This window comes from Bufo gargarizans, chromosome 1 (genome assembly GCF_014858855.1).
Source record: "Bufo gargarizans isolate SCDJY-AF-19 chromosome 1, ASM1485885v1, whole genome shotgun sequence".
Classification (NCBI taxonomy): Eukaryota; Metazoa; Chordata; class Amphibia; order Anura; family Bufonidae; genus Bufo; species Bufo gargarizans.
In genome coordinates, this window is record NC_058080.1 from 209,114,444 (window position 1) to 209,127,382 (window position 12,939).

General features: G+C 47.3%; 1 protein-coding gene across 3 annotated transcripts in view; it reads right to left on the reverse strand.

The window, feature by feature from the left end:
• Positions 1-12,939, reverse strand: part of LOC122943330 (UPF0462 protein C4orf33 homolog) — a 158,558-nt gene that overhangs the window by 46,832 nt on the left and 98,787 nt on the right. The gene's annotated exons all lie outside the window — the stretch shown is intronic.

Below are 12,939 nucleotides of genomic sequence, written 5' to 3' on the forward strand. Positions count from 1 at the left end.
GAAAGATTACTTTGTGGCAATAATTAATGCATGTCTTTCCATGAAGCAGGAATATTGTTATTGTTTTTTTATACTCTTTAATAATGTCAGCCTCATAAAAAATGCAAATGACAAGCTCAAATCCACCTATGTACTAAACTGGTAGAGAATCTAAACTTGATGCCATAAAAATTACATTAAAAACCTAAAATAGTGCATCATGCGCTTATTTATTCAGAAGAATTATGTTAATTGAATGAGGTTTATTCATCATGCATTACATATATACACTCACCTAAAGAATTATTAAGAACACCATACTAATACGGTGTTGGACCCCCTTTTGCCTTCAGAACTGCCTTAATTCTACGTGGCATTGATTCAACAAGGTGCTGATAGCATTCTTTAGAAATGTTGGCCCATATTGATAGGATAGCATCTTGCAGTTGATGGAGATTTGAGGGATGCACATCCAGGCCACGAAGCTCACGTTCCACCACTTTCCAAAGGTGCTCTATTGGGTTGAGATCTGGTGACTGTGAGGGCCATTTTAGTACAGTGAACTCATTGTCATGTTCAAGAAACCAATTTGAAATGATTTGAGCTTTGTGACATGGTGCATTATCCTGCTGGAAGCAGTGGCGTCGCCAGGGGGGGGGGCAGAGGGGGCCACGGCCCCCCCTATATCAAGCTGTGCCCCCCCATGTGCCCCCCCCAACTAAAATGTCTCCCATTCATTGTTGGTGTATGCTGCGCTGCGCTGCTGTGCACTGTGTAGGCACTAGGCAGCCCTACCGGACATCATCTTCACATCTGATGATCTGAGTCACCGACTCGGTGCAGTTGTGGTCTCACTCTCTAGTCTCCACCCACCGCCGCCGCGCGGCGTCCCCGGCTCCGCCCACAGCTCCGCCCCGGCCACGCCCCCAGCTCCGCCCCCGGCTCCAGGACCTGACCAGATTCATTCATCTACTGGCAGCAGCTGCTTAAAGTCATATTTTTTTTTTTTTCAACTTAAATTCCTTATAATGCGATATATTAATATATAGGGCTCTTACTCATTTTGGTTGGGTCGTTTCTTAAAAAAACAGACTTTTATAATATGTAAATGAGCTCTCTACCAGGCAAGTAAGGCAGTTACTTGCTGGTAGCAGCCGCATCCTCCTTTCATAAAGACGCCCCCTTCGCATGTTGGTTGACAGGGCCAGCGAACGCGCTCGTCTTCTGGCTGGCCCTGTCTGCGTTCAAAATCTGGTGCCTGCGCCGTACTGGTCTTCAGTCGGCGCAGGTGCACTGAGGGGACGACGCTCGCTCGGCCACTCCATCCTCAATGCGCCTGCGCCGATGACGTTACATCTACACCCGGCGCAGGCGCACTGAGGAAGGAGCGGCTGAGCGAGCGTCCTCCTCTCAGTGCGCCTGCGCCGACTGAAGACTGGTACAGCGCAGGCGCCAGATTTTAAACGCAGACAGGGCCAGCCAGAAGACTAGCACGTTCGCTGGCCCTGTCAATCAACATGAGGAGGGGGCGTCTTTATGAAAGGAGGATGCGGCCGCCCTACCTGCTGGTAGAGAGCTCATTTACATATTATAAAAGTCAGTTTTTTGAAGAAACTACCCAACCAAAATGAGTAAGAGCACTATAATATATCGCATTATAAGGAATTTAAGTTGGCAAAAAAAATAAAAATGACTTTAGTGGGGTGACAGAAGCCCTTTAAGCCAGCCAGGCCCAGACTAGAGAACAGACAGTGTGTGGCGTGGCGTGGCGTGGCGTGGCCCTACCCTACCGATACCGATACCGAACAGACTGGACTGAGCCTGACCTAGTGGAGACGGTGTGTAGCAGGTTAACTTAATAATAATAAGGTACAACTTACAAGTAGTGACTGAGTGGACTGACCTAGGCCTCTTTCACACTTGCGTATGTCCGGATCCAGCGTGTACTCTACTTGCCGGAATTACACGCCGGATTCGGAAAAACGCAAGTGAACTGAAAGCATTTGAAGATGGATCCGTCTTCAAAATGCATTCAGTGTTACTATGGCAGCCAGGACGCTATTAAAGTCCTGGTTGCCATAGTAGTAGTGGGGAGCGGTATACTTACAGTCCGTGCGGCTCCCGGGGCGCTCCAGAGTGACGTCAGAGCGCCCCATGCGCATGGATGACGTGCCATGCGATCACGTGATCCATGTGCGTGGGGCGCCCTGACCTCACTCTGGAGCGCCCTGGGAGCCGCACGGACGGTAAGTATACCACTCCCCCGCTCTCCACTACACTTTACCATGGCTGCCAGGACTTTAGCGTCCCGGCAGCCATGGTAACCATTCAGAAAAAGCTAAACGTCGGATCCGGCAATGCGCCGAAACGACGTTTAGCTTAAGGCCGGATCCGGATCAATGCCTTTCAATGGGCATTAGATCCGGCCTTGCGGCAAGTCTGCAGGATTTTTGGCCGGAGAAAAAAGCGCAGCATGCTGCGGTATTTTCTCCGGCCAAAAAACGTTCTGGTCCGGAACTGAAGACATCCTGATGCATCCCGAACGGATTTCTCTCCATTCAGAATGCATTAGGATAAAACTGATCAGGAGTCTTCCGGCATAGAGCCCCGACGACGGAACTCTATGCCGGATCTGGACAACGCAAGTGTGAAAGAGCCCTAAGTCTCTTTCTATTCTAACTAGAGAGATTAGATCTGACTCTGACTGAGTCTGAGAGGAGAGCTGGCTTGCGGCTGCCCCAGAATCTTCCTGATTTAAAAGTTAAAGGGGTTCTGCACTTTAATTTAACTGATGATCTATACTCTGGATAGATCATCAGCTTCTGATCGGCGGGGGTCAGACACCCGGGACCCCCGCCGATCAGCTGCTTGAGAAGGCACCGGCGCTCCAGTAGCGCCGCGGCCTTCTCACTGTTTACCGCCAGCCCACTGACGTCACGACTAGTATCAACTAGCGTGGACGCAGCTAAGCTCCATTCAAGGGACAGAGCTTAGCCGCGCTCAGGCTAGTTGATACTAGTTGTGATGTCAGTCAGTGAGAAGGCCGCGGTGCTGCTCGAGCGCGGCTGCCTTCTCAAACAGCTGATCGGCGGGGGTACCGGGTGTCTGACCCCTGCCGATCAGAAGCTGAAGATCTATCCAGAGTATAGATCATCTCAGTTAAATGAACGTGCAGAACCCCTTTAAAGTTACTGTCAGTGCAGCCTGGATGATTACAGTGTTCACTTCACCGTTTAGAGAAATCATGTTCAAATGTGAGCGGTGGGAGGGTGATCTGTGGTCTGTGGATGTCATTACACTGGTATACGGGGGGGGGGGGGATCTGTGGATGATACTCTTATAGTGTTATAGGGAGGGGGATCGGGGGTCTGTGGATGTCATGAGTCATTACACTGTTATAGGGGGGGGGGGGGTCTGTGGATGATACTCTTAGGCTACTTTCACACTAGCGTTCATGGGTCCGTTCGTGAGCTCCGTTTGAAGGAGCTCACGAGCGGACCCAAACGCCTCCGTCCAGCCCTGATGCAGTCTGAATGGACGCGGATCTGCTCAGACTGCATCAGTCTGGCGGCGTTCAGCCTCCGCTCCGCTCGCCTCCGCACGGACAGGTGGACAGCTGAACGCTGCTTGCAGCGTTCGGGTGTCCGCCTGGCCGTGCGGAGGCGAGCGGATCCGTTCAGACTTACAATGTAAGTCAATGGGAACGGATCCGCTTGAAGATGTCACCATATGGCTCAATCTTCAAGCGGATCCGTCCCCCATTGACTTTACATTGAAAGTCTGAACGGATCCGCTCAGGCTGCTTTCACACTTAGAATTTTTTCTAAGTTATTAATGCAGACGGATCCGTACTGAACGGAGCCTCCGTCTGCATTAATATGATCGGATCCGTTCAGAACGGATCCGATCAAGCGCAAGTGTGAAAGTAGCCTTATAGTGTTATAGGGAGGGGGATCGGGGGTCTTTGGATGTCATGAGCATGAGTCATTACACGGTTATGGGGGGGAGGGATCTGTGGATGATACCCTTATAGTGTTATAGGGAGGGGGATCGGGGGTCTTTGGATGTCATGACACTGTTACGGGGGGGGGGAAATCTGTAGATGACACTGTTATAGGGGGGGGGGGGAAGATCTGTAAATGACACAGTTATGGGGGGGGGGGGGGGATCTGTGCCACTCTGTGGATGACACTGTTAGACTCCCTTCAGACGTCCATAGCAGCGGCAATGTGCGGGTCCGCATTTTTTTTCGGGAACGGAATTGTGGACCCGGAAGTGCGGGACCGCCTTTCCGTATCCGGCAGCACGTCGTGCTGCCCTATAGAAATTAATGGGTCCGCAATTCCGTTACGCAAATTTCGGATGTGTGAATGGGGCCTTATAGGAAGAGGGATCCCGATATGACACTGATATGGGGTGGATCTGTGGATGACACATAGCATGAGATGCTATAAACGGTATGTGTCATCCACAGATCCCCCTCCATAAGTGTCATCCACAGATCCCCAGGCAGCTAGGAGATGTTGAAATCTGAGTGATTGGGGTTTTTCTTTCCTATTGCGGTTTTAGGTATTGGGTAAAGTATCGCAGCATTTCTAAGCGTACTTGTGTAAATGTATCGTTGTTATAGCTGCCCCCCTACTTTTGTCCTGGCCCCCAGTGTGCCCCCCCAAAATTTGAAAGCTAGAGACGCCACTGGCTGGAAGTAGCCATCAGAGGATGGGTACATGGTGGTCATGAAGAGATGGACATGGTCAGAAACAATGCTCAGGTAGCCCGTGGCATTTAAACGATGGCCAATTGGCACTAAGGGGCCTAAAGTGTGCCCAGAAAACATCCCCCACACCATTACACCACCACCACCAGCCTGCACAGTGGTAACAAGGCATGATGGATACATGTTCTCATTCTGGTTACGCCAAATTCGGACTCTACCATTTGAATGTCTCAACAGAAATCTAGACTCATCAGACCAGGCAACATTTTTCCAGTCTTCAACAGTCCAATTTTGGTGAGCTCGTGCAAATTGTAGCCTCTTTTTCCTATTTGTAGTGGGGATGAGTGGTACCCGGTGGGGTCTTCTGCTGTTGTAGCCCACATTTCTTTCCCATTCTGACATTCAGTTTGGAGTTCAGATTGTCTTGACCAGGACCACAACCCTACATGCATTGAAGCAATTCTTTAGGTGAGTGTGTATATATATATATATATATATATATATATCTTCTGGGATTTCTATGCCTATACTACTGGAAAAAGAACTAGAGAGGAAGATGCTACTCACTCTGTAAGTAGTATTAAAGAGCAATACTCTGTAAGAAAACGGACAAATTGTCTAGTTACATAAAGGACTGATTTGGTTGTCTTCGAAGTGAAGAGTTTCGGTGTTAATGAAATTATACTTTTCTCTTGTTGGAACTAAATTAAAATCTGATTGTTTTTATCAGATATATAAGTGTTTCTGTGACTGCTTATTCACAAACAATATTTCAGGCTGGACTATAGGGTAGGCATTAAAGAGATTTTCCATGCTACAGATATTGATGGCCAATCTGCAGGATAGGTCATCAATATCAAATTGGTGTTGGTCCGAAAAAAGGCACCACCGCCGATCAATTGTTTTGGGCTCCAACGGCAATGGTAACTATATGATACATGGAGCTGGGGGCAGACCGCTCCGTACACTGTGTACTGGCCGTGTCGGGGTACTGCAGCTCAAGTGAATGGGATCTGAGCTTCAGTATGTTGGTGCTGGAAACTACACAGTGTACAGAACCTTCCATTTCCGTCCGTACATTGCTAACTATCAGCACCATGGCAGCCCGAAACAGCTGATCAGCGATGGGTGTTAGAGCCCTACCAATGAGCTATTGATGACCTATCCTTAGGATAGGCTATCAATATCAGTAGCTGAGAACCCCTTTAAAGTTGGCCATACATTTTCAATAATTGATAGCTGAACACCGGTTGGGTCAACAACTATTCTTCCTGAATCTTCCATATACATTTAGTGTATGCTTGACTTGTCTTTCATTGGGAAAGGGGAATGAACTGCTTCATTGTCTGGGAGCAGCTTATCTCCTGTGAGAACAAGGATCAGAAATGTTGCAGTCCAACATGCCCAATCCTTCTTTACCCCAACATCTGCCATCAGAAATGAGTCAGGACACCTCATGAGCTGACTTTTTGAAAACTTTCCTCTTCTGTGTATGACTGACCATGTTAAGGGACAGACACAGAGATCCATTAAACGGTCTAAGCTATATAAGTAGGATCTCTGAAGAGTGATTGGAACTGAGTAGGAGTTACATCATCCAACTTTATCTCAGGGCATCCACTGACTGACTGCAAAGATGCATGAGCCCCGGAAATATTTCATTTTTCACTGGAGGCAAGCTGTAATAAAAAAGTTTAGTTTATCTGAAAAGATTATGTACCAAAAAGTATTCATTTCAAATATGCCACTTCAATTATGAAGTAGAACATTTTATCATCCTTAATAACACTATTATTACAATTTTTGCTTCCTTAGTCAATGACATTGTATGAATTCTGACAAGCTAGCTGTAGTATGCCTTACAATTCATTCAAGAGGCTGGAAAAGTAACAAGAAATTAGAAAACACCCTTTAAATTTGGCACCTGCACCCACATCTTCTCTGCCACTTCTTATCTTGGGTGAAGATTGGAAATGACCACAGACTGCAAAAGCAAGCATCTACCTTTAGGAGAGCAATCATCAAAAGCCTGCAACAGATAAAAGAAGCTTTCTTCCTCATATTGCTAGGGCACATATTCATTAAAAAAGCTGCACAGTTAAATAGAACTTGTCATCAGTGGCGTACATAGAGAAGAAAGGGCCCCACAGCAAGGATCAGACCAGGTCCCCACACACAGGACAGAAGGGCTTCTGCCTAAACCCTTTTCAATGACCATTGGGACATTTTTCCACTGCTTCATTTGCTAAAAGTTGTTCCTTTAGAGGGTAGAGTCCAAGTTGTTATCTCCAGTAGAAGAGGAGATAATCCCAACTAAGACTGGGCCCCATAGCAGTCGCATGGTCTGCCGCTATGGTAGTTAAGCCCCTGCCTGTCATGAGGATTTAGGCCTCAAATCAGCCAACCTGTTATTCGGGACAGTGACAGGTTCACAATTGTGTTCTATACGTTTTAGGCAGGTGTGGAAAAAATGCAGCAAAGTAAGAATCTATCAAATCAATATTTTCTGTGACCACATTTTGCCTTCAAAACAGAGCATCAATTCTTCTAGGTATACTTGCACACAGTTTTAGAAGGATCTCTGCAGGGAGATTGTCCCAAACATCTTGGAGAACAAACCACAGATCTTCTGCAGATGTATGCTTGCTCAAATCCGTTTGCCTCATAATGTAATCCCAGACAGACTTGATGATGTTGAGATCAGGTCTCTGTAGGGGGCTTTATCATCACTTCCAGGACTCCTTGTTTTTCTTTATGCTGAAGATAGTTCCTAATGATATTGACCGTATGTTTGAGGTATGGAGCCAATATGGAGTCAATCAGACGCCTCCTTGAGGGTACTGGATGATGGGTAGGTATCGGCCTGTACTTTTCAGCATTAAAGGCTATATACACCTTTGGGGATAATTATTTTTACTATTGCATAGTACTAATTTCAAGCTAAAATTATTTTTTCAATTGGTCTTTATTAAACCTTTTGAGCCCCTTTCTCTCTACAGCCTTGAGATTCTCTAGTACCAGGCTCTGTATTTTTACTGTGTTCTGTCAGGCAGCTCAGCTGACGTCTCCTTATCTCTGATCTTATAAGCACTCAGTATAGCAAAATTTTTATTTTCCTGATAAGAATGTGTTTTAAATAAGTGTTTTATGACCTTTTAGTAATTTAGAGATATGGTTTATTAGATGATCAGCCCAAAATGAAAGTACCAGTCACACAGCCAGACAGTTAACCCATTGTGACAGAAATTTTTTAATAAAGACCAACTGAAAAAAAATATTTTTTGCCTTAAAGGGATTGTCCAAGTTATATTTATTGATGACCTATCCTCAGGATAGGTCATCAATATCAGATCGGCTGGGGTCCGACACCTAACCGTCCCATTCATTTCAATGGTATGGATCGCTTCTATACACTTGTATAGAAGCGATCCGTACTATTGAAATGAATGGGACGGCTTGGGTGTAATTACACCTGCTCACCACTGCAGATGCAACGGTGAGCAGGTAAACAATGAAGAGGTGGCAGCGCTGGCACGGCGCGCGCCTTCTCTTCAAACAGCTGATCGGCAGGGGTGCCGGGTGTTTCGGACACCAGCCCATCTGATATTGATGACCTATCCTGAGGATAGGTCATCAATAAATATAACTTGGACAACCCCTTTAAATTAGTAAAATGCAATCAGAATTTTTTTTTGCCCCCAAAAATTTACTTAGCCTTTAAAGACAAAAGAATAATGCCACGTCCTCACCTAGCCTAAACTAAATTGAGAACTTGTGGATCTTTCTTAAACGGGATATTTTTGATGAAAAAAAAGAACTGTACACCACACTGAACATTGTCTGTTGCTGCTGCACACAAAAAAACAGATTAAGAAATTAATAGGCTCCATGGATGGATTAATGGGGTATGGCTGTTTTTGAAAAGAAGGGGGACTATATTAGTTACTGATTATTTTTTAAAATATCAGAAATGTTTATTTGTAAATTTTGAGTTGTTTGTTTATTAGTGCCACTTTAAACCCTTAGTAAACAGCCTGTTTTGGGCCTTATTGACTAAATAATTTCTTCATCATCACTAGAGTTGAGCAGACACCTGGATGTTCGGGTTCGTCCGAACGTCACAAAAAAATTCGTGTTCGGGACCCAAACTTGACCCTAAACCTCATTGAAGTCAATGGGGACCCGAACTTATGAGCACTAAAATTGCTCTAAAAATGTCATGGAAAGGGCTAGAAGGGTGCAAGTGGCAGCAACATGTGGCTAAGAGCATGGCAAGTGCTCTGCAAATGTGGATAGGGAAATGACTTCAAATAACATAAAATACGTAAAAATCAAAAAATAATAATCTTGATCATTATGGAGTAGGCAGTGGATGTGGCGGTGTAGGTGGAAGCGGCGTTGGAGGAGGGAATAGTAGCCTACACTGCTTTTTGGTTTTAAATTTATTTATATATTTTTTAAATTAGGGTACACGCCAAAAGAGTGTGAAATATCCAAAATACAACAATGAGCAATTGCACTGTAGGATAACAATGGCTGGTTAAGGCCAGTATACATGTCTATTCTGCACAAGGTACGGACAAGTCCGGTGGGATCCATGCCTGGTTTATTTTAATGAACATAAGCTTGTCCACATTGGCTGTGGACAGACGGCTGCGCTTGTTTGTGATAACGCCCCCTGCCATGCTAAACACACATTCAGACAATACACTGGCTGCAGGGCAGGCCAGCACCTCCAAGGCATAAAGGGCAAGCTCAGTCCATGTGTCCAATTTGGAGACCCAGAAGTTGAACGGGGCAGACCCGTCATTCAGTACGTGTAGGCGTGTGCACACATACTGCTCCACCATGTTGCTGAAATGCTCCATATCAGCTGGTGGTGCTGGTTGTTGTGGCGTGCTGACAAAGCTTTTCCACATTTCGGCCATGCTAACCCTGCCTTCTGAGGTGCTGGTGGTGCCCAGCTGTGTTGGCGACCTCTTCCTCCTCCTCTGCCTTCGCCTTGTACTTCCACTGTGCCCCCGCTGTCAGGTGAGAATGCCACCAGCAGCGTTTCTGCCAGCGTGCGCTTGTACTCGCGCATCTTAAGATCACGTTCCAGTGACGGAATTAAGGACAGTACGTTGTTCTTGTAATGGGGATCCAGCAGCGTGGCCACCCAGTAATCAGCACAAATTAGAATGTGGGCAACTCGGCGGTCGTTCAGAGAAACTACAGCATGTAATCGCTCATGTGTGCCAGGCTGCCCAGAGGCAACGAAAAGCTGTCTTCTGTGGGAGGTGTATCGTCTGTGTCCTCTGTATCCCCCCAGCCATGCACCAGTGATGGCCATGAGCTGGTTTGGGTGCCACTCTGATGTGAACACGGTTCCTCTTCCTCCATCTCGTCATCTTTCAGAACTGTGCCCTGGCTGGAAAATTGTGTACCTGGCGTATGTGGGTGCAGGAACCCACCCTCGGAGCCACTTGTGAATGGCTCGCCGGAAACCCTATGAAATTATCCCTCTTCCCCCTCCTCCTCCTGTGCCACATCCTCTTCCATCATGGTTTTTTCAAGGAGGCATAGAAGTGGGATAGTAACGCTGAGAACTGCGTTATCGGCACTGGCCATGTTGGTGGAGTACTCGAAACAGCGCAACAAGGAACACAGTCATTGGTAGTGAAGTGGTGCTGTTCCACAGAGCAACTCACCCGTGCTGCAGCTGAAACCCCACTATCGCCTGCTGCTGCTCGCACAGTCTGGCCAGCATGTGCAAGGTGGAGTTCTACCTTGCGGGTACGTAACATATGAGGCGGTGAGCGGGAAGGCCGAAGTTACGCTGCAGCGCTGACAGGCGAGCAGCAGCAGGGTGAGAAAAGCACGCACAGACGGCCCGCACTTTCTGCAGCAGCTCTGACATATCGGGGTAAATTTTAAGGAACCTCTGCACCACCAAATTCAGCACATGCGCCAGGCAAGGGATGTGCGTCGGTCAAACCGGCTAGTCCCAGAGCTGCTATGAGATTTCACCCATTATCGCACATCACCAGGCCACGCTTGAAGCTCACTGGCACCAACAACTCATCGGTCTGTCGTTCAAGGCCCGTCCACAGCTCCTGCGTGGTATGGGGTTTGTCCCCCAAACAGATAAGTTTTAAAACTGCCTGCTGTTGTTTACCCCTGGCTGTGCTGAAGTTGGTGGTGAAGGTGTTACGCTGACCGGATGAGGAGATGGTAGAGGATGAGTAAGGATGAGTAAGCAGAGGAGGCTATCCACCTCATGCCCAGCCGCCACTGCATTTACCCAGTGTGCTGTTATGGAGATATAACGTCCCTGACCGTGCTTACTGGCTTACTGGTCCACGTATCCGTAGTTAGGTGGACCTTGCCACAGATGGCGTTGCGCAGTGCACACCTGATTTTGTCCCCCACTTGGTTGTGCAGGGAAGGGATGGCACGCCTGGAAAAGTAGTGGCGGCTGGGCACGACGTACTGTGAGACAGCCACCGCCATAAGGCTTTTAAAACTCTCCGTCTCCACCAGACGGAATGACAGCATTTCAAAGGACAGTCATTTTGAAATGCTGGCATTCAGGGCCAGGGATCGCGGGTGGGTAGGGGGCTACTTCCTCTTCCGCTCTAGTGTTTGGGAGATGGAGAGCTGAACGCTTCCGTGGGACACTGTGGAGATGCTTGGTGACCCAGATGGTGGTGTTGCTGGCAGATCCTCTGTTTGCGGGGTGGCAGGTGGCACTGTCACTCCAGAGGTGGATGACGAGGCTGAGACTGCAGCAGAAGAGGAAGCAGGTGGAGCCAGAGACCTTTCTTGGTTTTTGAGGTGTCTACTCCACTGCAGCTCGTGCTTTTCACTTAGATGCCTGGTCAAGCAGGTTGTGCTCAGGTCGAAAACGTTTATGCCTCGCTTCAGGCTCTGATTGCACAGCATGCAAACCACTCGTGTCTTGTCGTCAGCACATTGTCTGAAGAACTGCCACGCCAGGGAACTCCTCGGAGTTGGTTTTGGTGTGCTCGGTCCCTTGCTGCGGTGGGCAGTAGCAGGTGTACTGTCTAGGGGACGGCCGCTCCGCTTTTGCACCCTGCTCCCTCTTCTGCTGTGCTGGTGGCTCTGCGCGACTACCGCCTCTTCCTCCGAACTACACAGGTCACTCGCATGACCTTGAGTCCATGTGTGGTCGAGGACCTCATCGTCCTCCACATCATCTTCCACCCAGTCTTCACCCCTGCCCTCCTTGTCCGTCTGCACACTGCAGAAAGCCACAGCAGTTGGCACCTGTGTTTCGTCATCATTCAAGACGTGCTGCGGTGGTCCTCCCATGTACTCATCTATAAACATAAGTGGTTGAGCATCTCTTCCACTTCTGGGGCAGGGCTAGGTGGATGGCCCTGGGAAACCCTGCTAACAGAGTCATCAAAAAGCTGAAGGGACTGCTGCATGAATTGGGGCTCAGACTGCTTGGCTGATTTGCAAGGGGGTTAGGTGAAAGACTGCCAACTCTGAACTTTCAGCAGGAGACTGGATGGGAGGCAATGTAAATGAACTGGAGGCACTGTCAGAAACCCAATCTACTATCGCTTGTACTTGTTCTGGCCTCACCATTCGTAGAGCCGCATTAAGCCTGACCAAATACTGCTGAAGGTTCTGTCGCCTACTCGCACCTGAGGAAGGTGTTTCACTTCTGCATGTAGCTGGCACAGATTGACCACGTCCTCTCCCTGCAACAGGCGCTCTACCAGCAGCACCATGACCGGGGCCACGTCCCTTATTTGACGCTCTCCCTGTACTTCTCAAATTTAGGATCTTGCACAAAATGTTTTTTTTTTTTTTTAAATAACAGAATAGAACAACAGTATCTAAAGGGTGTATCTCACACTGACAGATGCAGACAAGGCCGCAAATTAAGATTTTGGCCCAAAATGGGTGTTTTTTTAATAACAGAATAGAACACCAGTATCTAACGCATGTATCTCAAGGGATGTAATATAAGTACTTTGCCCAAAATTAGTGTTTTTTTAAACCCAGAATATTATTGCTGTATTTCAAGATTGTATCTCACACTGACAGATGCAGACAAGGCTGCAAATTTAGTTTCTTGCCCAAAATGGGTGTTTTTTTTATAACAGAATATGACAGCAGTATATAACGCTTGAATTTCACACGTACAGATGCAGCAAGGACTGTAAAATTGAGTATTTTGCCCAAAAAGGGTGTTTTATAAAACCCAGAAAATTATAGCTGTATTTCTA